This window comes from Pholcus phalangioides, unplaced genomic scaffold (genome assembly GCF_987345545.1).
Source record: "Pholcus phalangioides strain wild (caught in Gottingen) unplaced genomic scaffold, Ppha-v1.0 ptg000014l_1, whole genome shotgun sequence".
NCBI lineage: Eukaryota > Metazoa > Arthropoda > Arachnida > Araneae > Pholcidae > Pholcus > Pholcus phalangioides.
In genome coordinates, this window is record NW_028301607.1 from 12,475,342 (window position 1) to 12,503,140 (window position 27,799).

The following is a 27,799-nucleotide window of genomic DNA, read 5'->3' on the forward strand; positions in this document are numbered from 1 at the left end:
GGAGGAGAGTCACCATGTTTGCCCATCCGTGTCGTACGAACTTGCCAAAAAAAATAGATAAGTCTATTTTACAAAGATATGATTCATCCACACAGGATATCACACAAAGAGCCCAACTGGAGGCCACAAAGGGGCCCCCGCAATGACTCTTTATAAAATGTTAAATAAAAAAAAATGTCGTCCTCTCTATCTTGAAACTGAATTAACAACAAGCCATTATAAAGTTCAGAACATTCTATTTTTGCTTCTGAAATGCCATTAAATTTAATGCCCAGACCAGAAGGACTTAGGATATATTTTTTAACGGTGTGCCCCCCCCCCCCACCGGGTCTCACCGCTCTTGAGATTCCATCAGCTGCTCTTTGGCTTAGAAAAGGTCTTAACCAATTTCAAGGCCTCGGTGAAATGTGTCCTTGTCGGGATTTCAAAAGACTTGTTGCATGAATTTTATTCTTGGACCGATGAAGCCCCTGCATCCAGGTACGTCCTCCCCTCCGGTCTGGATTTCTGATGAAGAGACCATTTCTATTCAATTCATGGTGTAAAAAATGATTGAAATTACCTAGCTGTCCCGTCAGTCTCTTCCGTGTGGAGACCACGGCATCAACCGGAATCTGATATGGGGCGATTCTCTCTCTCTAATCCGGAGATTCCTAACCTTTTGTGCTCCACGTACCGTTTGCACCAATGAGAGAAAAGGTGAAGGACTTCCCTAGTGCCAATAAGAATGCCACGGACCTCCTTTAATATTCAGAATAATATTCAGCGCATAATGATGTAAAAACCATAAGTTAATTGATTACTTTACTCGTCCAAGCGCACGCACCAAATGGAACCTCTTCAAGGACCCCAAGAGTCAATAAACCCTGATCATGCCCCTCCCCTACATACTGCAGCAGGGCCCAAGCCTCAAGTTCAGAGATGGCGTCATGAAAATGTTAAAAAAATTTCGAGATTAAGCATGTAAATTGTCAGGCAGGGTCATTTCCAGCTAGGTATATGTATATGGGGTAGTCAGAAAAATCATTTTACCCGGGGACCCATGATGCTCTAAAGACGGTTTTGCCTCCCATGGAGGTGGCTGGCAGAGCTCTAGCTGAGGTCAGAGGCGGAATCATGATTTTTTTTTCGCCGCTATTCTCCCATGTCATACTCATTTTCTTGACTACTCATTCCTCAAATCTGCGCGTCCTGGACTATAGCCCGCTTGGCCTATAACGGTTAATCTCAACGACCCTGCATATGGGCCATGCACATTTTTCAGCCTTTCTGCCATTCTTCTAATTTTCCTGATTACTTATTTCTTAAATTTGCCGCCCCTCCGATCTCAGTGCCAAGGGCTGTAGCCCGCTAAGCCCCCTATAAATCCTAAGACCAGCATAAATCCTAAGAACCAGGGTTAATCCCATAATTTTTCGTTTTTTTTGTGGGGATTTATGTTTATGCTTATTCAAGTAGAAATATCTTATCATTACTACAATAATATCTGATAATAATACACGGTATGATTCCTGAACATGATGTCAAACGTGGATCCAAAGGGGGAGGGGGGCAATCGCCCCTCCCAAGAGCCGAATGATATGGGAGAACTTTTTCTGTCCCTTAAAATACGAGATGATCCAATTCACCTACATAATGAGTCGCTTCTCCGACACATCACCCTTAATCCACCTGCCTCGGCATCATTCGAAGCTAAAGATGCCTGCCTACACTGCATTCGCAGCTGAAGAGTGAAGATGTTTGCCTCCGCTCCATTCGTAGCGGAAGAGATATCTTCCTCGGTTTCACCAGAGCTGAAGATGCCTGCGTTCACTTCGTTTACAGCTGAATATGCCTGCTTGCACTTCATTCGCAGCGTTGAAGATGTTTGCCTCCACTCCATTCCCAGCTGAACATATCTGCTTCAGCTCATTCGCAGCTGAAGATGTCTGTGTACACTCAATTCGCAGCTGAAGATGCCTGCCTCCACTCAGGCACTAATCCAGAGAAAGAGCGGGGGTTATAAGAACGATCGCCCCTCTGAACAGCCGAATAATATTTGAACATTTTCTGTCCCGTAAAATACGGGAACAGCCAACGAATTCATACAATTCCGCCTTCCCAACACTTCACCACGGATCCGCGCCTGCATGATGTTGAACATGTATTAATATATATCGGATCGATGAAAAATATCAGCAACGAGAGGAAAAATTATACGTATATATATTGCGCGAGTAAATTCATATTTATGGAAAGTGGGGGGGGGGGGGGGAGATGATCATGTCGAGGGGGCCCCGGTGGGGTCCCTCTTTAATAACTGCGCGTATCGGATTTTATGGCTAATACCAGCGAATGGCCGTGATGATGTCGGATTCTGGAGGATTATGTTGCAGAGTTGCCTTTTGTGTATCTCATGGCTTCTCCCTTTTCGTATGATATAACATAAGGGGGGAAGAGGATTTTTACTCTGACTTATAGTCAATAATACGAAAGGCTGACTCATGGAGTTTGATGATGTCTTTTCAATGGCAAGTTGATCATCTTCTTTGCTTTTCCTGTGAAAGTCTTAGAGGATTTATCCACTGAGAATGGAAGATTTTTCATTTCAGCCATTTTTTTCTTTTCTTTTCCTGTTAATCCATGACGTATAAAGTGACGTTTCTCAAAGCTTTATTCTATTTACTTCGGGAAAAAATGTATTTATTTTTCTTCTTTGCTTAGACAGCAGTTAAGTTTTGGATACAATACTCGAGTTTTATATGGAGTATACTTTTTCTTACCTTGTGTTTTTATTTCTCTTCTTATTCTTATTGTTTATACTTCATTTTAAATTTAGTTTATCCTTTCGTTTAATTAATTTTATTATAACTTTTTAATTCAATTTGTTATAATTTTTTATTCATTCTATAAAATTTTTCTATTCTTTTTGTAATTTTTTTGTAATTTTGTTTTTAATTCTTTGATTAATCATTTTATTATAAATTCTGATTAATTTTACTATAATGATTACTACTATCATGATAATGATTTTACTATAATTTCACTATAATCATTTTAGTCATTTCATTATAATCATTTTAGTCATTTCATTATAATCATTTCAGTCATTTCATTATAATCATTTTAGTCCTTTCATTATAATCATTTTTTATTCCCTTTGTTACAATTTTTGATTCATTTTACTATAATGGTTACTACTATCATGATAATGATTTTACCATCATTTCACTATCATTTCATGATAATGATTTTACCATCATTTCACTATCACTTCATGATAATGATTTTACCATCATTTCACTATCATTTCATGATAATGATTTTACCATCATTTCCACTATCATTTCACGATAATGATAATTTAGCCATTTCACTATAATAATTTTTTATTTATTTTATAATAATTTTTCATCCATTACTTTCAAAATTCATATTTGCCAGTTTTTCTTTTTTTTTCCTCCGATTTTTTTCTTTATTTTGAATTTCATATTTTTTCATAATTGCCCTCAGCTCGTCAGCCTATAGGATTCTGTACTAAACCCCGAACTTCTACCGTCCCTGGACCCTTCCATCGCCCTCCCCCCCCCCCCCATCCAGAGGGTGATATTGCGAAACTCTGAGCTACAGGCTGATCGTCCAGTTCACGTCCGAAGAATTGACCAGAAAGTGAAATGACCCTCAGATACTAGGCTGGACTGATTCAAGGTCCTTAGAAAGCGAACGCACCGAACAATAGCTATTATTAGGCGATGTCGGACGATGCGAAGGTGGTATTGAACCCGAGCAGCTGCAAAATGTCTTGTGAAGTCCTCCTCCAGGTTGTTGAACCCCCTTCGACTCCTGCAACATCTCGATTTTAACCACTAACATCTGTACTGACGAACATGTTTCTGCCTCGAGATCCATTACTCATGTGGAAATCCCGATCATCATGCGTTTGACCAGCAAATGAAAATCTTCCAAAAGCTGAAAATACCTTATATGATTTGTAATGCATCGGAGCACAAGTCAAAAACCTTTGCAACGTTCTTCTGAAGAAATGTACCAATAATATGCTAGACCTGTATTTAATCAAGGGATACGCGAAAAATAATCAGCAATGGCGATAAAAAACGTATTGTATACAGGGTGATTCTAAAGTCATGGGACAAACTTGGGTAAGAGGTGGTATAAGATTCCTAAGCAAGCATTTTTGGTCATAGAATGTGCTGTCGAATCGCAATAGTAAAAGCGGCAGAAAGTGTTTTTAGAGAATGCTCAATAGCACTTTACCAGAAGCAAATATATTTTTCTGACGGATTTGCTGCAATAAGTGCAATAGATCATTCGAGGGTGTACTGTATTGTAATGTGGTAGACCTCGTGGCAACGCAAACTCTACCACAAGTCATTATACCGCTTGATCGTTGTTTGGCACAGTATAACCTTGATAGTCCTTGCACCAATAAAAAACAAACTCCAATCCAATCCGGATATGCATATGCACCCTCGAATGGTTGATATCACGTATCGCAGCAAATCCGTCGGAAAAAATATATTTGTTTTTGGTGGAGTGCTGTTGTGCACTCTCTAAAAACACCCTCTACCGCCTTTGCGATTGCGATTCGACCGCACATTCCATGATCAAAAATGCTCTTAATATCTTCTTAAAGTTTGTCCCATGAGTTTAGAATCACCCTGTATACTCGTGTATATAAGCCGACCGCCCAACTTGAGGACCACCAAAAAGATAGAAAATTGGAAACCCGTGCGTAAGAAGATCCTAAAAAATTAGGCGCATTTTGGAGGAAAAAAAATGTGTTTCATAAATATAATAAATATATTACAATGAAAAGAAAATGATCAAAATCTTCCAAATATTTTTTTCCTCCTGCCATTTACTCACTTTGCACTTTCCGAGACAGCATTAAAACATTTTCTATCGTACCAATGGCTACAGCATGGGAGGGAAAAAGATTTTTAATGAGAGATAGCTACCGTTAGCGGGCCACAGCTGTTGTAATTATCGTGCTGTGGATTTATTTGTTTTTCCTGCGGATAACCCAGCATCCTACGCATTTCTAAGGGTACGCAGAAGTCCAGCGCACTTCGGAGGGGGGGGGGGTACACCATATCCCTGCACGCATTTTCAAGGGTACGCAAGCACCCTTTGCATCTTTCTGGGAGGTAACCTCATGTATGTAGGAGTACCACAACCCTAGACCATCTATATCTCATACATATCTTATATCTATACATTCGTTTAGGGCTGTGTACCTCGTCTGGCTGCGACCCGATTCTGGGCCACCGGGCTTTGACATCTATCACACCGGACCGTGGGCAATTCTTTGTGTGTGCGTGTGCGTTTCATTACCCCCATTTATTTTCTATTAGTCGTGTGTATGACCAGGTATTCCCCTCACAAAAAAAAGAAAATCTATAGGACCGTTGGTTTCTAAAGGTTGAGGGACCAGTGATCTTGGACACATGCACTTTTTCAAAACAAATTGAGAATGTGCACGGCTTTGTCAATGAATCAACTACATTAGGTGATGTTGGATACAACATGGTAATACTGCACGCCAATCTCAATCTTCTATTTTAATTTTAGCAGTTATTAAATTCAAAGAGCGCAGGTTATCATATCCCGATTTCACCATGTCCGAGACCGTACTGCGGATGGTATTATACTGGATTAAGGTCTGGCCGGTGTTCCGATACGGGGAACGTCTACAGGCGGAGTCGATACCTAATATCACTTTGACATGATTCCAATCAAACGCCTGTCTGTAACACCACGAGCATTTCCTTCCTATATTTCGATAGAAAAAAAAACCACCACAGAACTGATGCACTAAAATTTTAAATGCATGGCTATGTAATAAGTGCGCAGTATAGACTGAAGTGTCACAAAACATAGGAAGTCTGAATCCGGAGCAACGAGTTTCCTGTCAGTTTTAAGCATCTGTTACAAATATACCTACTCCCGTTTTTTTTATAGATCGAAAAAGAAGCTGCTTTGCTATAACGGAAGGAACAGGAGAATACGAAACTATAGTACCATACGCGCACCAAACAGTACACACGTGCAATAAGGGGGGGGGGGTGAGCAAACGGTACCAGGCACGCGCGCGCGGAAACATCTCAGCTGGTTCCTGTTGAAAGCTAGAATCAAAGATCGCTCTCTCTTGATATCTTGAGAGGTGTACTATTGTTATCATGTGCATTGTGCAACACAAGGTGAGAAGTGGAGACGGTGGCATATGATGTGCCGCACGTGCCGCCATGGAGGGAAAAAAAAAAATTCAACTGCAGTGGCGGCGGCGGGGGGGGGGGGGACTTTCTGAGGAATGAAAATAAATTGAAATTTCAATAGAAAGTTCAAAAAATCGTCGATAGGGTGGTGGATCATGACAGGTTCTGGATCCCAGACTGTGGTGATGTTCAATTGCGACGACGCACGTTCAATTGCGAGTTCTACTAACATGCTGTTCTCTCGGATGATACGGCAGTGATTTTTAAAAGGTGTGCTATATATGGCGCAATTATATTGGGGGGGGGGGGGGTGGAATGATATATTTCGGGGATGAAATTATTCTGAACGTTTTATGATATACGGATTGGTGCATTACAGTTCTTTATGTGTAATGAATGGACGGATAAGAACCGATGATCTATCTATCACACATAAGAACGGTCCTCATCTATCTATTGAATGTTGTAAGTAAATAGGCTGAATTATATATACCAATCCGTATATGCCATTGTACTTCATAACCTGTTCGGAAAAGTACTTTGGATATGAGGATTTTTTTAGGAAATATTTTGAACTTCAAGCATTTTTTTAGAACTATTTTGAACTGTGCGCATTTTCGAACCTTAGGTATTTTTTAAAGTAAATTATATATTTTTTGTATCTTCATCATTTTTAAAAATAAAATATTAGAATACTAAATAAAATTTAAGCAAAAAAATATATTTAGGACCATGATAATCAAAGAATAGAAAATGATTTCAGACCGTGACAATCGTAAGATATTTTTTGACCGTGACAATTGTAAAAAAAGGACCATGAAAATCGTAAAAATATATATTTTGGAAGTGACAATCGTAAATAATTTTTCTTTTGTCGTAAGAAAGTAAATTTTGTTGAATTGTATAATCGCGTTCACTGCGTTCCTTCTATGTTATTTTCTTTACATGAGTGGACCTGTTTTTTTTCTATACACGGTATGTCAGTATTACAAATCTACCGATGCTGTATTTTGCATGCGCGACCCGTAAACGTTCATCTACAGAGCGAACATTAATCGTACTTGTGGTCATTGATTTTAAAAAGTTTCTCCTGGAATTTTCTCAGAACACAATATGTTGGGACTTATGAGCATTATTTAGGAAAGTACTTTCAACCATTAATGATATATTAATGGTTCAAAAAAATAAAAAATACGGTTTTTTTTTTGTCGTAAACGTTATAAGTTGAGCCATAAGTCCGTGAACTAACCCCATAAGACACCAGCCATTGTTGCAAAATTACAGAGAAACCTATCTAAGACGGAAACCTGTCTAAGTCCGGTATTAAAGTTTGGTAAAAGTCCTTTTATGAAACTTGAAAAATGCAGCCAATAAAGTCACCGGTTGCATTTTCTAGAATGTAACTAATAACCTTATTGGTTAAATTTTTTAAGTTTTATGAAATGGATTTTAGCAAACCTTTACAGTGTAATACTGGCCTTAGGCCGAAAAATGTCTGTTCAAAGATTAGTGCTTTTCAGGCCCGATAGTGATAGAACAATAGATTCGGCGATCTTTTTCAATTTTTTCGATCATTTTCTCACATTTCGGGGAGTGGACTTGTGGGGGGGGGGGATCCCCCGCTCTTCGCTATGGCCTAGGTGCTTTTATTTGCACCTTTATAAAACGGAAATCTGTCTATAACGGAATATTATTTCAGTCTGTTGACGTTCCGTTTCGTACAGGTTTCACTGTATATCCTTAAAAAAGGACCCCCAAAAATTAAAAAAAATAATGTCTCGAAAGTATTCCGGGGAACCTAAAAAAAAATTTCTGAATGTAAGTGATGAGAGAATCAAAAAAAAAAAAAAAAATTCCAGTGATACACGTGGTGAGATTTAACGATACAGCACTGAGAAGGACACAGATCTTATCACGCTTATCCAATGAGTACTACCAGGAATTATCCAAGAAGCGAAATTCTGTGGCCCCTCCCTCTCTACAGTCGAGGTAATTGGATTCAGAGAATGGTAATTGAATTTTCATCCCCCCTCCCCCAAGAAAGAGATATCTTGTTTCCTCATTTTCCAGAGCAAATATTCTCCACTAGAGAGGAAACATAATCACTTTATAATTAGTTTTCTACCTCCTCTACTGTCTTCTAAGTTGGATGCATAAGAATCCTAGGCGTAGGGGGGGGGGATTCTATCTCTCACTCTATGTCGTTCTTACTTTTTCAAGAACTTTTTGGTGTCGCTTTTCAGGAACTATCATCGATATTTTCTTTCCGGTTTCTGTACGTGTGGTTTCGGGATCTTATCTTGTTGGTTCAGCGAGGTCTGTCCCACTCTTTATCTTACTTGGTATCCGGTAACTTCAAGTGTGGTCTCACCGGCCCTATGACTAGCAAAATGATTCTTTGCGTTGTTGACGTGTTAAAGAGCTGACCACGAGAGTACCATGCAATCTTATCGAAAGTTTAATACATAAATGACACATGTTGTTTTTCTTGATAAGATAGCCATTACGAACTTGAGCGGTTCCATTGATTTTGATCAGCGCTTCTTTTTCAGCAATCCTGAGAGCCTTAGACCAGGGGAGGGGAGGGGAGGGGGGGTTATCAAACTTTTTCCACCCGCGGTGCCCCTTACCCTAATCAACGTTTATCCGCGGCGTACCAGAGCAGTTTAACAAAGAATCTCTTCGAATTTTTTTTTTTGAGTGCCAATATGACAAAGGACGGTGGTGGAACAGGGCACCGCGGTGCACAGTTTGAGAACCACTGATTGAAATCATGGGTCCCTAATACAGAGATATTGACAGTGCTCTAGTGAGGAAACTCGTCTAAAATCCTGACCCTGGAGCCCATCAAACAGTCTAAGCTCCATGATTTTGAAAACGTAGATCAGTGGTTTTCAAACTTTTGTTAACCGCGGCTCGCTTGCCGAATTCATGATTCATCTGCAGCTCCCGAGAATAGTTCAGTAGATATTTAAACATGTAAAAGAACCATTTGAAAGCACAAATGGACACCCATGATAAATCAATGTATCCAGGTCTTTGTAACGTACACTTTGAGAAACACAGCCGTAGATGTTCTTGATTTGAATCATGGGCGGAGATAAGGAGGAAGGGGGTGGGGGCATTGCCCACCTAGCGTCAAACGTGGAGTCGACTGATCTATTGTATATTTGTATATATGAATTGACATCATCGTGCCCCCCAGCAATAAAGACTGTGCCCCCTCCCCCCGTCCAGATTTTCAAGTCTATCTCCGCCTATGATTTGAAATTGTATTATATGAATAGTTTTTTTAATGTTCATTAATAATATGGTTTCTTTCGGATCTTGACCAGTTGATAGTTGAAAAGTGGATTTAAATAATATAAACTTTTGAGCACAGATATACGGTGACATGTTTTCCACTTCTATGGCTCGAAGAAAAGTCGCCTAAAAACGCCGGATTACTGGACGGGCCGGACTTGCACACGGCCGGATTATTGAGAGTCTACTGTACTTGCCCGGGTGGTCCCATGTGTTAAGAAGTGGAGGTGATATAAACATTTTTCGAGTCGCAAGCACCGTCAATGCTGATGATGAGACTAGCAACTCTGACACCTGCTCTAACTCAAATCAGCGTAGTCTTAATGTCCGAACACAATTTGTATGCTTGGGTCTAATCAAAACTGGGTAAAGATGAGATTCTTCTTATTCTGGATAAAGATAAGCTGGGTGATAAAGATTCTTCAACTGCTTTGGGTCTAATTGGGAGCGTTTATCCAGAACGAAATATCGGACCGCAGCGTCGAGCACTCTTGATCGCTTCACTCTCTGTGCTCACAATCAACGAAATAGAGATGAATGCAAAAAATTGTTGGATAAAGCATCGCCAACAACGAAAAATTGCTGGTGAAAATTATTTAATTACTTCCAAGCAATCAGACCAGAAAAACCACTTGCGATACCTGCAGCAGTAGCTTAAAATCTGTCATCCATGTAGTTCAAAAGCCAAAGTATCCCCCGCCAGCAGGAAATCGCGTCATTGTGCAAGAAAGAGCACCGCGACATACGACCGTTATAACATATCCATACAGTGGGTACACAAAAACGCACAGGAATTGTAGAAAACATTTAAAAAAATCTGCTAGATGGTGAATCTATCAGAGAGGTAGAAGAACACATTATAAATCACCCGCGAGAAGGTTGTGACGGGGGGACGACGACGACGACTAGTTGTTTTTTTTTACGCACAGTACACAGTACACCGTAGGTTGCACTATTGAATCCTCCACGTCTGTCCCATGGTTATTGTGGATATTTTAAAATACGTTGCGGAGGGGAAAATACGTTATGGAAGTGTCTCGTATTTGGCAGCTGGTAATGTCTTCTCTGTGGTGCCAAAAAAAAAATTATTTTTTTTTGCAATTTTTCCTCAGAGGTACGTTGCCTTCTTGGATAAACCACCACCACACCTGGTCTGTTGAGGCATAAGCACCCTTGATTTTTTTTAGTTGTTGTTGAGGAGTGGAAAGGGAAGTCTCGTGTAGTGTGTTTGGCGTACGTACGCACGCGTGTGCTGTCTGTGACGTCATATTGAATGGCGGGAAAACACCCGGCACACGTGATATATGGTAATTTTGAATTTCCATTTCCTTCGAATTTTTTTTTTGAAGCAAGCATTTATGATGAAAACTGCGATTTGTAATAATTCGATTCATTGCCTTATGGTCCAAAAATGTTTTCCAAATAATTCTTTCGGTTCGAAAACACCCACTATTTTTCTGTAATCGAAACATTACTCTTAAGCAAAACTCACGATGCGAAATATTTTTTTCCAAACAATGCTTATGGTGCAAAATATTTTTGATTCAGTGCTTATGGCGCAATTATTAGTATATTTTTCCCAAATAATACTCTCTTATGGTGCAAAATATTTTTACAAATGATTCTTACGCAAGCAATCCTTATGATGCAAAATATGTTTTCCAAACAATCCTTACAGTGCAAAATATTTTTTCCAAACAATCTTTACGGTGTAAAATATTTTCTGAACAATTCTTACACTGCGAAATATTTTGTGTGAGTGACGCTGTACTTAGAAATATTATTTATAAAATAATTTTTATCGGTCTGAATATTTTTTACTCAATAATTACGATCCAAAATGCTTTGAAAGCAATGCTTATGGCTCGAAATATTTTTTTTTATTGAATTATTACAGCTCAGAATATTTTTGTGTACAATTCTAATGGGTCACAAAATGTTTTTTTACTAAATAATTATGAACCAAAATTTGTTGAAAACAATTGCTAACAGCCAAAATATTTTTTATAAAAATTATTATTTTATTAAAGTATTTTATATACAATGCTTACGACTCAAAATATTTTTGTAAACAATTCTGATGGTTCACAATATTTTTGTATATAATTCTAATTGGAGCAAAATAGTTTTTTCTCAATGACTACGGTTCAATATGTTTTTGAAACAATGTTTACTGCTCGAAACATTTTTGTATACAATCTTTACGTTTCAAAATATTGTTGTACACAATTTTTCATAAGCCAAAAATATCTTTGTACACAATTTTAACGGGTCAAAATACTTTTTTACTCAATCAATGGTCATGATCCAAGATGTTTTTAAAACAAAACTTACGGCTCACGAATGTTTTTTTGTGGGCCAAAATATTTTTGTATATAATTGTAATAGGTCAGAATGTTTTGAATGCAAAATTGTAATGGGTCAAAATATTTATTTTACTCTATGATTATGATCCAAAACAATGCTTACGGCTCAAAATATTTTTTGTATACTATTCTAATGATTCTTTTCTTTCCCGCATACAATTCCGATGGATCAACGTATTTTTTCTTTTGCAAATTCTAACGGGTCAAAATATTTTTTACTCAATGGTTACGATCCAAAATCCTTTTTTTTTTTTTGGATATAATGATTACTGCTCACAAAATATTTTTGTACACAATTCGGGCTTCTCTTCATTGGTTTGGAAACGTGCCCCGTTCCAATTAAGTGATTTGCTAATCTTTTGTCGGAGTTTTGAGTGGTTTGGGTCACGATTGAATAAAGTTTTACATGATCTTCGATTTCATGTCAACTGTTATATAGCAAAATTAAAAAAAAAAAATTAAAAAATTAAAAGCCAATGTAATCTATTTACTATGTTGAAAATCTCATTTTAATCATATTTTTAATCCCATTTTAACCACATATTCAATCCCATTTTAACCACATATTCAATCCCATTTCAACCACATATTCAATCCCATTTCAACCACATATTCAATCCCATTTCAACCACATATTCAATCCCATTTCAACCACATATTCAATCCCATTTCAACCACATTCTCAATCCCATTTCAACCACATTCTCAATCCCATTTCAACCACATTCTCAATTCCGTTTCAACCACATTCTTAATTTCATTTTAACCACATATTCAATCCCGGTTTAACCACATTTTCATCCCATTCTAGCCACATTTTTAATCCCAATTAACCACATTTTTAATCCAAATTAACCACATTTTTAATCCCAATTAACCACACTTTTAATCCCATTTTAACCACAGGCCCATTGACATCCATAATGAAAGGACGCAATGTGGGATAACTCCTGTTTAACCAAAAACTTGACAAATCCAGGGCGCCATGAATTTTCTTCATGTAATTGCTAATTGAATAACACCAAATTGTTTCTGCTTTCATGACAGTGGGCCTATCAACGCAAGAAGTGGGTATGTTCTACACCGGGGGCGCTCAACTTTTTGGAGAGTGTGGGCCACTTCAGTGGTTTAAGAACCTGTCGCGGACCACTCAAATGATTTAGTACCCTGCTGCGGGCCACTTTAGTGATCTGCCAATATTTCGTGGACAATGCTACTTGGCTTCATAAACGGTCGCGGGCCACCGCAATGAAACAAAGTGTTTTACATTTTATATGGTATGGTGAAATTTTTTAGAATCAAAACGAACGTGATTTTGGGAACCTGTCGGCGCTAGATGGTGGTGCAGTTTTAACAGTAGGTCCGTTTGAATCCATAGTGGAATTTACAGTGTTTGTAGTCACCAGCATATTAAACAACGGGCCTTATGTAGAAGACTCCCCTTCCCCCGTGCTGAGGTTTGATAAATTTACGTAATCAACGCTGCCCAACGAAAGATCATCATAGCCAATTTGCAATTCTCCCTCATCAAACTGAACTTCGAAGCACAATCTCGCCATATGAGAGAAAGAGTAGGAGGCGTTTGAGAGACATTATAACAGTACTGTTATCGAGATCAGCAACAGCTGAGGGAGGTTTTCCTGCCACGTGACATACGATGAGGGAAGCAGATGGGGCGATGGATGCAATGGTTTTAAAAAAATAATAATAATAAAATGGCAGAGAAAGTGGAAAGGCAAAAAAAAAATGGTGAAGTACCCCATAAGAGTTCCTCTTCCATAATCTCTCGGAGCCTTGTTGATACTACGAGGAGGTAGTAGCGGATTTCTGCTCGTTCCTTATGTATCGGTGCTCCTCTCGCTCCCCATTTCCGACATGTCATCATTTTCATTCTGTACTGCAACAGTACAACACGTACGCGGTGTGCGCGCTTGACGGCGGGGACCAACGATACGTGCGGTCGCGTGCGCCCTGTACGTGCCCTATAGGTGTGGCGGCTGAGTGTACCTTCTGTTTTTTTTCTTTTTTGAAGCGTGCGAGTACTATACGGATTTTACACGCAATAAATATGTCCATCGCAAGCATGTACAAACACCTATAAAGTAACTTTCCATGTTGTGGATATAAGTTTGTGCAAACAGGTACGTTTTTGTCCGTTTTTTAATCCGAGCAGTTTGATACTTGTACTAAAAAAAATGAAAGAAAAGATGGATATAATAAAATTATATCCATCTTTTTTTTATTTATCAATCTTATTTAAAATAGGGATAAAATTTTAAATTTAATAAAATTTAAATTTCAAGATTTCATTAAAAATGTGATAAAATTAAATCTATTTAAAATTCATTTTAATATTAATTGAAAAAAATGGAATTTGGGTTTTTTTTAAAATCAGTATTTTTTAGTGTTATAAATTAAAACTAAATTTTAGAAATACGTGGCAAAATCAGTCAAATAGGCTCTAATTCAAGCCTATTTGACACTCGTACTAAAAAATAGCATTAAGATTGAAAATTTTAGTTCAGTTGAGCGATGAAAATTAAAAAAATTAAATTTATCTAAAATTAATTGAAGAGTAAGATTTTATTCGTTCTTTAATCCGAGCCTATTTGACGCTCGTTGAAAAACCCAATTAAAATGTTCAAAAATTTGTTTGAAGAAGTCATTAAAAATGTGATAAAATTAGATTCATTAATTAATGAATTTAATTTTAATGAATCGATTAAATTCAAATTAATTGAAAATGGAATTTGGATTTTTTTGAAATCAAAACTTTTTTTTAATGTTGTTATAATGTTATAAAACTAAATTTTGGAAATACGTGGCTAAATCATAGTCAAATAGGCTCTGATCCGAGCTTATTTGACATTCATACTAAAAAATAGCATTAAGATGTCTTAAAATTTTAGTTTCAAGGTTTCGCTGAATGCGTGATAAAATTAAAAATTTTAAATTTATTCATAATTGATTTCACTTGAAATATTATTTTTTCAATTAATTTTTAATCCGTTCTTTGTCCGAGACTATTTGACACTCATACTAAATAAATACGTTAAAAAAAAAGTGATGAAATTATTTTTAAATTTATTAAAAATTAATTGAAAAATTGAATTTGCATTATTTTTAAATAAAAACTTTTTTAATGTTATAAATTGAAAATAAATAAATTTTAGAAGTACGCGGCTAAATCAGACAAATGAGCCTATTTAACACTCGTATACTAAAAATAAAATTGAAATGTTCAAAAATTATTGTTTCAAGGTTTGGTCAAAAAAATGATAAAACTGAATTTGTTTAAAAGTATCTCATTTTTAAATCGAAACTTTTATAATGTTATAAATTGAAAATAAATTTCAAAAATGTGGCTGAATCATAGACAAAATAAGCTCTAAGGCTCTAACCAAAGCCTATTTGATACTCTACTAAAAGATATTATTAAGATGGTTAAATAGTTTAGTTTATCAGGTTTCGTTGAATGAGTGATAAAGTTAAAAATGTTAAATTTTTTTAAAATTAATGTAATTTTAAGAATTAGTTGAAAAATAAGATTTCATTCGTTCTTTAATCCAAGTCTGTTTGGAACTCGTAAAATTTTTTATTAATATGTTTAAAATTTTAGTTTCAAGGTTTTGTTAGGAAAGCGATAAAAAATAAAAATTTTAAATTTATTTAAAATAAATGTAAAATTTTTTTTTCCTTCTTTAATCCAAGCAATTTGACACTCAAAAGTAGAATTAAGATTTCTAAAAATTTTATTTTCTTAAGGTTTCGTTAGGGGAAAAGGGATAAAACTAGATTTCTTTAATTTATTTAAAATTAATTGAAAAATAAGATTTTGGAACATTATATAAATAATCTTTTCTAAAGTTAAATTAAAACTAAATTTTGAAATTAATTTGTTTTAAACTTTGAAAAATGATCGGAGGTTTTCCAATTTATGCAGAAATGGTTGAAACTACTTGCTTGAGTTTTTATAGGTATTCTAGGAAAAATTGAATAAACATTTAAAAAAATTCAAATTATTTCCAATTAAAATATCTTTTATTTTTTTAAAAAAGGAATTAGTTTTTTTTTTTCAATTTTCTAGAAAAAATTTGGATGTGTTTTTAGAAAAGTGTTTTGATTTTTTTTTGGTTGTCAAGAAAATTTCTCTGAAAAAAATTTGAAAAAGATTCTCAGAAAATTTTGCTTATTAAATTAAATTTTATTTAATTTAAAAATCTGTTTAAATATTCCTGGAAGAGAATTTTTGTTTCAATTGTCTTGGAAACATTTTTTTTTAATATTCTGAGAAATATTTTTGTTTAAGTATTTTTGGAAATTTGTTTGTTTAAATATTTTTGGAAATTTGTTTGTTTAAATATTTTTGGAAATTTGTTTGTTTAAATACTTTTGTTTTGACATTCTTAGAAACATTTTTTTTAAATAATAATAAATAGTATTCTTGTTTCCCGAAAAATTTAATCCCTTTAAAGAGCCTTTTAAATTTTTTTGAAAATTCTTTTTAGAAAATAATAAATAGGTTTCGTAAAACTTTTACGAAAAAATTAGATAAATTTTTAAAAATTTCTAAAATGAATCTAGATAACCTAAAATTTTTTTTCTTAGAAAATATGTTTAAAGATCTTAAAATTCTTAGAAACATTTATATAACTTTTAAAGTTAATTGGCATCAAATTATAAGTTGAACAGATCAGAAATTAGTTGAAATGATCGTGATTGTGAAAAAAAGCTAAATAACGGTGAGGTATTTTTTAAATTGTTGTTATAGGAAAAGAAAAACTTCATAAGGAATACATGAAAAAGGAAACTTCAGAATTTGCTAGTTTCAAAATAATCAAAATTTAATGCTTCGAAAAATTCGAAGACTTAATAAATTTTGAACAAAATCTAAAATTAATGCAAATCAGGAGAATGACTATAAGAAATATCAACGTATAGAAGGAAAAGAAAATTCTTAAAAATTCCATTATTTTTGCATAAAGAAATAAAATCTGGAATTTCGTCATATGAAAATAAATTATGATAAAAATATTGAGTGGAAAAATTTAAAACAAAAAATTTCCGTTGTTTTATTTGGTATTTAATTAAGTATTTCCATATTAACTAAATGTAGTAATTTTTATTCAATGTTAAATGGATGATTAGTCATTTTTTTGATTTTGACTTTACCGCCACCTATTGAGCTTAAGTTAAACTACAGCTGACATGATAAAAAAATAGCTTTTGTTATTTTTCTACTAAATTTCTTACTTAATGCAAAAAAAATACAGTAATACAAAAAAATGTTATAACAAGTAGATATTTAAAGCAACTTTAAAAAGTGTTAATTTAATTATAAGGTAATATAATATAATATTAATTCAAAATAAAACATTTATTTTTAAAAGTTTTAAGTAAATATCACAAGTGGTTGATGGTAAGCAACTATTGTTGCTACTGGCGCATGAAATTATTGTTTTCTGACCCTTTGTGCGAATAATCGGAAGCCATCGGACTGACCCATTGCGCCGGACGGCGCCTCGATCAGGGCCGTCTTAAAAGCATCATGGGCCCCCGGGCCAATTAATTTCTTTGAGGACCTACCTGGAAAATTCTCGAAAGTTCTCATTTTTGTGAGGCCCCCTCTTCTCTTGGGGGCCCCCGGGCCGTGCCCGGTGGTCCCATGCGTTAAGATGGCACTGGCCTCGATAGCAACAGGGCCGCACCTAGAAACGAAAATTTACTCGTTCATCCGGGCCCAAGAATACATTTGGCCCGTGCTTTTAAAGGAAAAACAACAAAATTCAGAGCCCTTTTCCTTGTCCAGCGCTCGCGGCACCAGACCTCCTCCTCCCTCCTGTAATGGCGGCCCTATATAGCAATGTAAAAACAATGAATTGTTTTGTCATAAAAATTCGAGGACACCCCCTGAAATATTTCTAAGGACCACCGAAGTATCTGTGGACCCCCACTGGTTAACAAACACTGCGCTAGTGATAAGAGAAACGACAGGAATGAAGAAGACGAGAGCTTAGAATGCTTGGTGTTTTCGCACCCAGCTTGCAACAAGTACTGTACGATTCAGTAAAGATTTTATACTACAAACGAGCATTTAGTCGACGATAGAAATTTGAGATTTCAAAACTCGGCATTGTTTTAAGGCTACACCATACAGACCCCGGGCCCAGAATGAATGAAAATTCGGAATTAATGGAAGTGGTAATTCCAGGATGGATGGAAAATTTGGAATTAATGCAAGAATTTATTCCCGAATTAATGTAAGAAGTAATTTCAAGAATTGGCGAAAGCCTCTGATATTTTACCGTGGATGCGGTGCCCCACATAGCGCGCGGCCCGGTGTGACTTCACCTGTCGTACACTCCTAAGGGCGGCCCTGGTAACACACCGCCTTTGTAGACATCGGCGGGATAAAAAAAGTTGGTGAGTAAAAGAGGGGTGACCTTAAGCAGAGGTTTGAAATACACAAGTACTTTGAATAGACCCGGAAAATAATTATTTCTGAAATGAGGGGGGCGATAGAGAGAGAGAGAACAAAAAATGTTTGGGAAATTAAGGTTGGTCTGTCGAAAGATAGCGAGCACTGCAGTGATAATGAAGCGTGGGCTAAAGGCTGACACACACTACTATGACGTCACGTCAGATGGCACCGGATCATATCAGACATTATACGGTACGCACACTGCTGTTATGTTTTAAGAGATGCATTAAGGCCGAACACACTACAATGATGAATTTGTGAAATCTTATTCGTGGAAATTCTGTGATGTACAAATTATGTGGCGTGAAATTCCCACGTCAGAGAATTTCCACGATTCACAATTTACAACGTCTCTGGCATGACGTGCACCTCAGTGTAGGGTGTTACCGCCTTTACGCCATCAGTCGAAGTGAAGCCATTGTGTGTGTTGGTCGTGATATCTACTACTGTTCTATCGTTTGGAGAACTTGTAACTGTTTTGACTTTTTGAAAAATAGTTTTTTTCCAACACCCAACATGACTGTGAGACGTGTTTTGGATGACCTTGATGAGAAAGAAATGACTGCATTAATCGTTGCAGTATAGTGTTCGAGAAGAATATGGATGAATTCCATACAGAGCCGCCTTTACCATACACTGGTTGTAACGACAACTCGGGTACAAAATTTCACGGAATTTTCGATGTCGTTGCAACCGAGTTCAACTGTATTACGTCTTAATCTTCGCAACAACCGATTTTCGAAGCATTATAGCGAGTTTGAAAATTTAAATGTATTATTATTTTATTTTGGATCGAACATGTCATGTAAAAGATTAGACGAAGAATCAAATACAGTGAAACCCCCAACAACGACCACTAACGGGACCGAGCAAATGCGATCGTTATTGGGAGGTTACGTTGTTGTGAGGTTCAGTATTTCTGAAACATAGATTAAATATTTCGTTTGTTTGCAAAAATTAAGTAACCCATGGTATATAATTAATTAGAAAAAACTGTTCTGTAGCATAATAACCCCCATTTACAGTAAAAGCCAGTCATAACGAGTATGGCTTATAACGATGATCTCGATGTAACAAACGATTTGCAGGTGATCTTCAAAGAGCTAATGCTGAAAAAACATCCGCTTACAACGAGAAGTCCGTTATAACGACAATTTTTCCCCGCGATTGTGAGCTGGCGTTATTACGGACTTCCACTGCATTTTGTGTTGAAGATGCGTGAATTTTTTCATGAACAATGTGCCATTTGTTATTTTCTCTTGAATTTCATTCGAAAATTTCATGAAGAAGAATACTTACCGCTGCGCCGTAAATCCTTGTATCCTGGGGACATGCATTCTTCAGATCAAATTGATCCTCTGATGCAATCAGCTGTTGTTTTATCTAAGGCAGCATTTTCAAGTAGTGCTTACCAGATACTTTAGTCTGTGACAACGTTTCCTCAACCTTCTTATACTCAAGGACCAGTAAAATATCTGAAACATGTCGACGGACCCCTATGAGAAGCGTGACTGTATTAAACGTATTTTGCAAGACATTCCTGTATTTTTGGTTGGACAGACTTTTCTATGCGATTGTCTCGGTTATTCAAATAAGCTCTTATATTCATTTTAATTCTGTTAGCTTTACTAGAACTATTAAATACAGATAATTTCCATAACTATGTTTGATAATTATGACTATAAATATTCATCGCACATACTTTACTTGTTCAACATTTTTTTTTATTGGGAACTGCATTTCAACTGCAATTCACTGCGATTTCCAGTTCCCTTCACTTACCTCGAATTGATAATTTTTCAGCAAATAATTGGTGATTTCATCGACTTATAGCAATGCTTTTGACGACAGTTGCCGTTATCCATATGTCCTCTTGCCGTATTTGAGACTAATTTTTCGTATTTTTCCTTAATGAAATGTGATCACCAGGTTTTGAAGTTCTTTTTTCGTGCGATACATTCCTTATTTCGAGAGTGAGAGATTCGCGGTAGCCCTTAATTTCATTAATTTCAGCAATAATTGTAACAATTAATTAAAAAATTGCATGTTTTGTCGGAAATTTTATATATATATAGCCATATTCCGTCCGTATATATAGGATGTGAATTTTCCGTACATTTCTTGACGAAACATGGTCACTCGAAATAGGAGGGCCTAGTTTTTTAATCGAACCGAAGAGGATATAACTAACGTCAGTTTTACAATTGAGTAAATTCTCATTCAATGAGATTTGAAGTATGCTTGCGGACCACCTGTAACATAGTCACGGACCATAGGTCGAGAAACGCTGGTCAATGACGTAGCCACTTGCTAAATTCTCACTCTGATTTCTGCTTCGTTCATTCAGAAACGCGTTCAGTGCATCTATTGGAACTACTTGAGGAAACTCCCGGAGTCCGCGGATCACATTTCGCAAACCACTGACGTAAGAGAAAATCCATGGATAGTTATTTTTTTTATGTTCGAAGGACTGGTAATAAGGGACTGGCTTCAGGACGCCATTAGTCCAGTGTTTCTCAACCGCCATGCCGCGGCCCAGTACTTGGCTCTAACATTATTCAAACGGGTACGCGAGTGATTGGTAGTTTCCTTTCCCCCCACTGATTTTCCGTTAGTGGTGTGTTTGACCGGGCCTTCCATTTACAAAAACAAATGAAACCGGGCCACGGGCTTCCAAAGGTAGAGAACCACTGCATTAGACCAGTGTTTCTCAACCGCCGGGCCCTGATATCATTCATACCGAACCGCGAGTGATTAGCCGTTTCATTTTTCCTCATTCATTTTCCGTTAGTCGTGTGTTTGACCGGGCTCCGACTCACAAAAATGAATGAAACCGGGCCGCGGGATTGAAAAGGTTGAGAACCACTGCATTAGACGATGGGAAATTCGATTCCCGCGCCCGTCGGGTTTGGTTTCTGTTTATTTTCTATTGCTGGAGACCAAGACCAGTTCCTCTTTATGATCCGCCATTGGTGCCGGAGGAACTAAGGTCTCCCCAGCGCGACCCAACCCGCAAGGGTAAAAGGCTTATATCCCTGGAGGGACAGAGCCTGGGCCGCGACTGGTTTGTCGGAGGAACTAAGGTCCAGTCAAAGAAAACTCCTTCAAAGCAAATCTTGATGGTTATTCCTCTTTTGTGATAAAATGCATTTTTCTTTCTTTTTAATTTCCAAAAGTGGCCATTATTCGGAAATCGTTGTCCGGAAATCAACCTTAACGTTAATCCAATGGGATGCGTTCTGTTGCGCAAAAATGTTTCCGTTGTTTGAAGGTGACCGTTACGGGGAGGTTTTACAGTATTTAAATTAATGTTGTTCTTTTTTTTTGGATACTGAATGGAGCAATCAATAATTTCAATCATTGGAATGAAGTCGTATTCGGAATGAGTTTGTGACCCCCTCAAGCAAGAAGTCTGATTCGTGACACATTAGTGAACGCGTCTTCGAGGTCACGGATTACAACTCTCGCTGCAAATAGCAGAATTTTAATTCTTCCATCGCATGTAGAGTTTCTACTTTCGAGGAGAAGAAGAAGAGAGGTAGAGAAAAGAAAATGGCGACGGGTGAGCAGTTTTAAAAAGACCTCATTTTTTTCCTCCCTATTCTGCGTTTTTATTATATTCTTCCACAAAAGGATAATTTTTTTTTCACTTTACGTGTGAGGAAGTTGATTCCATATTTTTTTGTAAAAGGGGAAAAAAAAATCTTTTTCGAGGGTGAAAATCCTCTTCAAAATTCGTGAAAAAACGCTTCTTTTTCATAAAAAAAAGATTTTTTTATGATTTTCTTCACAAAAGTCGTATTAGTGATGAATGTAAATTTTTCTTCTTTTTTTTTTTTGCCATGTCCCCTAGAATTGAAAAAAAACCGGGTTTTTTTTGTTAGATGTTGGAATTTTCTCTAGGAAATCCGTTCCTTAAAATATACACATGGGGGAAAAAAAAATCAATTAATTATTTGTTAGGAATTTCTGTGAGAGCGTGAAATTACTAATTTTTTGTTTTTACGTTGGATGACGAAATTGTCTTTTATTTTCAGTGGGTTGGAAAAAAATTGAAATTTCCTGTGTTGTGGGTTATTTTCAATTTGCGTGTATATTTGAGTTTTCGGATTATAAACTAATTATTGTTAATTGATTTGAAGTATCTCTGGGTGTATACAGGGTGATTCAGAAAAGGCGGGAGAAACTTTAAGAGGTGTAGTACACGCCAATGCAAACAACTGTCATCAGAAAATGAATGGTATAACACAGTGGTTCTCAACCTGGGGCCATATGGCCTCCTTGCGGTCCTGGGATATTCTAGGGGGGGGGGGCACGGGAGAAAATCAGAAGAAAGGTGATCCACGACAGGTGGTGAAGGGAGTCATAGAGAGCTGTGAAGAGAAAAGTTTTAAAAGTGAAACATGTTACTACTTTCAGAATTCATAAGATCCGTCCATAGGACTAGGAGCATTTTAACCTTTGGGTCTATGTGAGCATAACCAGGGTCTTCATGTCTATAATGGAGGGAGAAGGACTGCACTATATGGGATCTGGTACTATATGATTTCATATGTAAGAACAGCTTACATGTGAAAATCATAGTACCAGCTTAGTATGGAGGGCCGCCAGAGCAATGGTTGATGTGTTGGGAGGGTCGATTTATTGTGCATGTTTGTTGGATCGTCCCGTATTTTATACAGACCCATTTTTACCATATAATTTGACTCGTGGGAGAGATGATAATCCATCATTTGAATCCGTGCCTAGCCAGGATTCTAGAGATTGGCCTGATTTATTAAAATTTCATTCATAATAAAAAAATAGAAAGTATCTCTCTTGGATGAGTGTGTGTGTGTGGGGGGGGGGGGGGTTCCCCTGGATAGGACAGGGGGGGGGGGCACGAGAAAAAAATGTGATCCGTCGGGGGCCATGAGCTGAAAAAGGTTAAGAAACACTGGTCTAACATGAAACGGCCGCTAAGCAAACGTTAAAACAGCATTCCTGTTGAAATTTAAGAAAAAGAACACACACCATACATGCAAATGTAACCTAGCGAAGAAGAAGAAACCCGTATGCAGATCTGCGTCTTACAATGGGTGAAACTTAAACAAGTTTTTCCTCCATCTTTTCTGAATCACCCTGTAGTGGATCTCGTTTATAACGTTTTCCAAAAAACTGCTATGAAGAAAAACGTTGTAAGCGGGAAAACGCTTTAAACGGAAAATCTTAATGGGAATTAGAGTTGGACCACGAGAATAAGTAGTACACTTATGTGTAACAACAGGTGTCGAGTTATTATTTATTTATGTGTTATATTAAGGGCCGAGTTATTTATTATGTGTTAGTGGGAAAAACGTTGTAAGTGGAAACATTAAAAGAGGGATCGACTGTATTTGATACAGTAACGGTGATGAATGTGGTTATTGTACATAATAACCGGTTAGTATGTATAATCGCCTATCATTTCGGTAAGTTTGGTAAATTTCCATAAATTAATCACTTACCGGTGATTATGCGAGCACTAAAAATTATAACTTGTAACGGCGATTATTCATAATAACCAAACGCTTCGCGTCGTTTGTGAACACTATAAAACAGTACTATATGATATACTATTCATGATAATTCATACATGTATTGCATCATTATATCGAGTTACGATCGTGAAATTTGTTATCATTATATCGGGTGGTGCGACTAATGTATATTCATCACACATACTAAAATCATTTGGAATTTTATTCAAAGTATTTATCACTAATGACACTAGGGTATTATGCATAAGCATAAATAAAGGGGTTGAATTTTAAGTAATTATCAAAATTACCAACGACGCTTGGGTATTATGCATATTCGCCGGTAAAAGCGATGAATTTATTAAACACACGAAGACAATTGGTAATAACCGGTGTGATAATAACCGATTTATCAAATTTTTCCGTAACATATAACTGTATTTAATAGGTATTGAGCCCCCCCCCCCCCAACACGCGGGAAAACTGTATATGTTACAATAAATGTGATGAATGCGGTTGTCATACATAATAACTGGTTATTATGCATAATCGATGGGATATCGCAGGATAAATCCCGCTATCCTGCGGGACATGGATTGAGCAAATATGCATCATAATATTTCACTAGTCACGTTCATGGGGCACGTGACTAGCGGCAAATTACCGCTCTTTATAACAAAGGCACAACATTTTTGGAGATTGCAGGCCACTTCATTAGTTTGAAAACGTGTCTCGGGCCACTTAAGTGATCTGTAAACGTGCCGCGGGTCACCGAAGTAAATATGCCTGGACTGTTTGAGGGATCTCAAACAGTGCCGCTGATCACTTAAATGATCTGTAAATGTGCCGCGGGTAAGGCCGTAACTAGGATTTTTGCCGCCCCCACAACTTTAAAATTCGATATTTTTATAACGGTGTTCTTTGTTCCCACCTAAAACTGCCACCCGGGGTAGTTGTCACCGCTAGTGTTGTCTCCCTCTAGTTCCCGCCTAGGCCGCGGGTCACTGAAGTGATCTGTAAACGTGTCGAGGGCTGCCTAAGCGATCGGGAAATGTGCTACGACTACTCAACTGAAGTGCGAACGTGTAGCGGACACTTGAGTGATCTGTAACAGCACCTCAGGTCACTTATAAAAAAATTATAATTGATCTGGGAATGTGCCGTGTGAGTTATTTAATGGATGTGGAACTGTGCTTCGGGTCATTTGAGTGATCTGTAAATGTGTCGAGGGCTGCTTAAGCGATCAGGAAATGTGCCACGAACCAACATTTCTTGTGATCTATTGCAGCGTCCCAGATCACTTGAGTGACCTGTGAACGTGCTGCGGGTCACTGAAGTGACATCTGAATCTTGGAATGTGCCGCACTTATTAAGTGATGTGGAACTGCACAGCGGAATTACCAAGTGATCCCGTGATGTGCCCCCTAAAATTCATTTTTACAAAAATAGGTTTCAGTTCACGGGCCACACCAAATAACTCTTTGCCACATCTGGGGGGGGGGGGGTAGCAGGCGGGTCTCGTGCCAGGGCACTGGACCAGAGGGGGCGCAAATTTTGTTCTCGAACCTCTCTATCAAAATAACAAGGGGGGCGCCAAAATGCGCACTTGCCCGGGTGACCAAGCATCTAGACACTTGAACTTGGCCCCTTTTCATGGGTAACACCCGAAACATTTCTACATTTATAGAAGAAAAAAATTCTTGGAAAGAGCAAAAGAAGAATTTTTAGAATATGTATGGTATCGGAAATACGAAAAAAATGGCCGTCTCGAAAGTTTCAGAGAAAATTCAGATTTACAAAAATCACAAGCTTTCAACAGGAAAGCCTGTGATTCAAAGTCTGTGATTTAGGCCTTAGACCAGTGGTTCTCAACCGAGGCCATATGGCCACCTTGTGGTACTGGGATACTTCAAGGGGGGCCACGGAAGAAAATAGAGAAGGGGGCCATGACAGGTGGTTTGGAGAGCTGAGAAGAAAAATTAAGGTGTGAAGAAATAAAGTTTTTATATTAGTGACTAACACTTACAGTGAGAGAGAGAATCCAACAAAACCACCCATAAAACCAGGACCTCCTTTAGGGCATGGACTCACCCAGGCCTCACCACCTTATGATATTTTGTATAGTACAACTAATTTTGAAAATAAATAGGAAATATGTAGGCTGTTTATTTCCAGCTAAAGTATGGGACTACCATAGCATCACTTTGCCTAAAAAGGGGGCCCCCATGATATTGAGACGGTTCTGATAGAACTCGGACTAGCCGGGAAATCAATAAATTCTAGGCCAGTGGTCTGGAGGCCAATTTTCTTTGCAAATATTCGTTCAGTATAAATTCACTGAAAAAAATAATTTCAATACGTATAAAGTGTCTTGCTTCTAGATGAGAGTTGAAAACTCTGGGTAAGACAGGGGAGCCACGAGAAAAAAATATGGCTCAAAGGGGGGGCCACGGGCAAAAAAAGGTTAAGAAACACTGCCTTAGACTATTGTTTTCCAAACTTTTTGTTCCATCGCCCTCTTCTTTAGAAATGTTTTCCTCTCATCGCCCCCCCCCCCCAACTCAAGCATGCTCATTGGATCTTATGTTATATCCGTAGCGTCTATCGCCCCCTTGGACAATTCCATCACCCAGCAAGATATTGCCCACTTTGGGAAACTAATTAGGACTTAAATTAGTCTAATGTTAAATTCCTCTCGATACAACGATATCCTTTACGATTTTTTTTTTTGAGATTTCAAAACTTTGTTATAACGATATTTTTATATATTTCACTGGAGAGATCTCCTTTAATATATTTCAAATTCTTCACCGGAGTTCGTTGCTTTGGTCGGAAAGTGTTTAATAGCATTGGTACTTAGCACTATCTAGCCTCCGAAAGTGTTTATGATTTGCTATGAAGCTACTTTCTATGTAGTACACAATAGTATTGTGCGATAAATCACTTTACAGTGCAAAATAGCCTACCTATATATTAATTAATTTTATTAATCAATTATAATTTTTGTTGCGAATAAATGCTTGCGAATACATTTTATGGTGGTACTAACAACGACCAGGGCTGCAACTTCGGGGGGGGGGGAGGACAGGTGGGTCTGGTCCTCATGGGATACCAACCAGCGGAGATACCCCCCCCCCATCCCCCACAGCATCAAGGGTAAAGCCTACTGATCTAATTAATGTATTTGCGTATATATATATGAATTTTTATCATCATCGTGCCCCCACAGCAATCATCGTGCTTCCCCCCCCTCCAGACTTTCAAGTCTATCTCCACCTATGCTGGTGCTCCGGAACAGAAGGGGCGTAAATTAAATTTCAACCCTTTAACCCAGGGCCTTTAACTAGGATTTTTGCCGCCCGGGGAAAAAATTATTTTGTCGCCCCTACAACTTTAGAATGCGATAATTTTACAACGGTGTTCTTTGTTCCCACCTGAAATTGCTGCCCCCAAAATTTTTCCGCCCGGGGCAGTTGCCCCCATTTCCACCCTGCTTTAAACTCTCCTTCAATATTACGGGAGGGGAGGCACCGAAATGTGTACCTGACCCAGCATTTAGTTTCATTGGCTGGATTTTTTAAATTTTATAAAATATGATATCAAAGTTTTATAGTGTAATACCGGCCTCAGATAAATAATGTTTTCTCGCTCGTTTATGAATGCATTTGAGTGCAGCTCAACTTTTTCCAGTTTCCCACATGAAAACAGTTTTTTTTTGGGAATTCAATTGGTACAAGACCGACTTCGAAGACACCATAACTTTTCAACTTTCTGGATCATCTCTTGAAGATTTAATAAGGCTTCCTTTGGCTTTTTATCAGTACATATTATGGCAGATAATTATTAGGTTAAGAATTATAATCTTCCACTTTTGTATTAAGCTCTGAGGGATAAGTCCATCATAGCTAGTATTATTTACAGAACAGATTATATTGT

General features: G+C 37.2%; 1 protein-coding gene across 2 annotated transcripts in view; it reads left to right on the top strand.

Moving 5' to 3' along the window:
• Positions 1-27,799, top strand: part of LOC149078170 (uncharacterized) — a 161,264-nt gene that overhangs the window by 15,869 nt on the left and 117,596 nt on the right. Inside the window, exon 1 of one of the 2 annotated variants that reach the window (XM_089241760.1) lies at positions 13,674-14,025. The exons of the other annotated variant lie outside the window; for it this stretch is intronic. The gene's annotated coding sequence lies outside the window, so the exon portion shown is untranslated. Of the gene's footprint in view, positions 1-13,673; positions 14,026-27,799 lie in introns of those variants that run through there. 2 annotated transcript variants of the gene reach the window in all.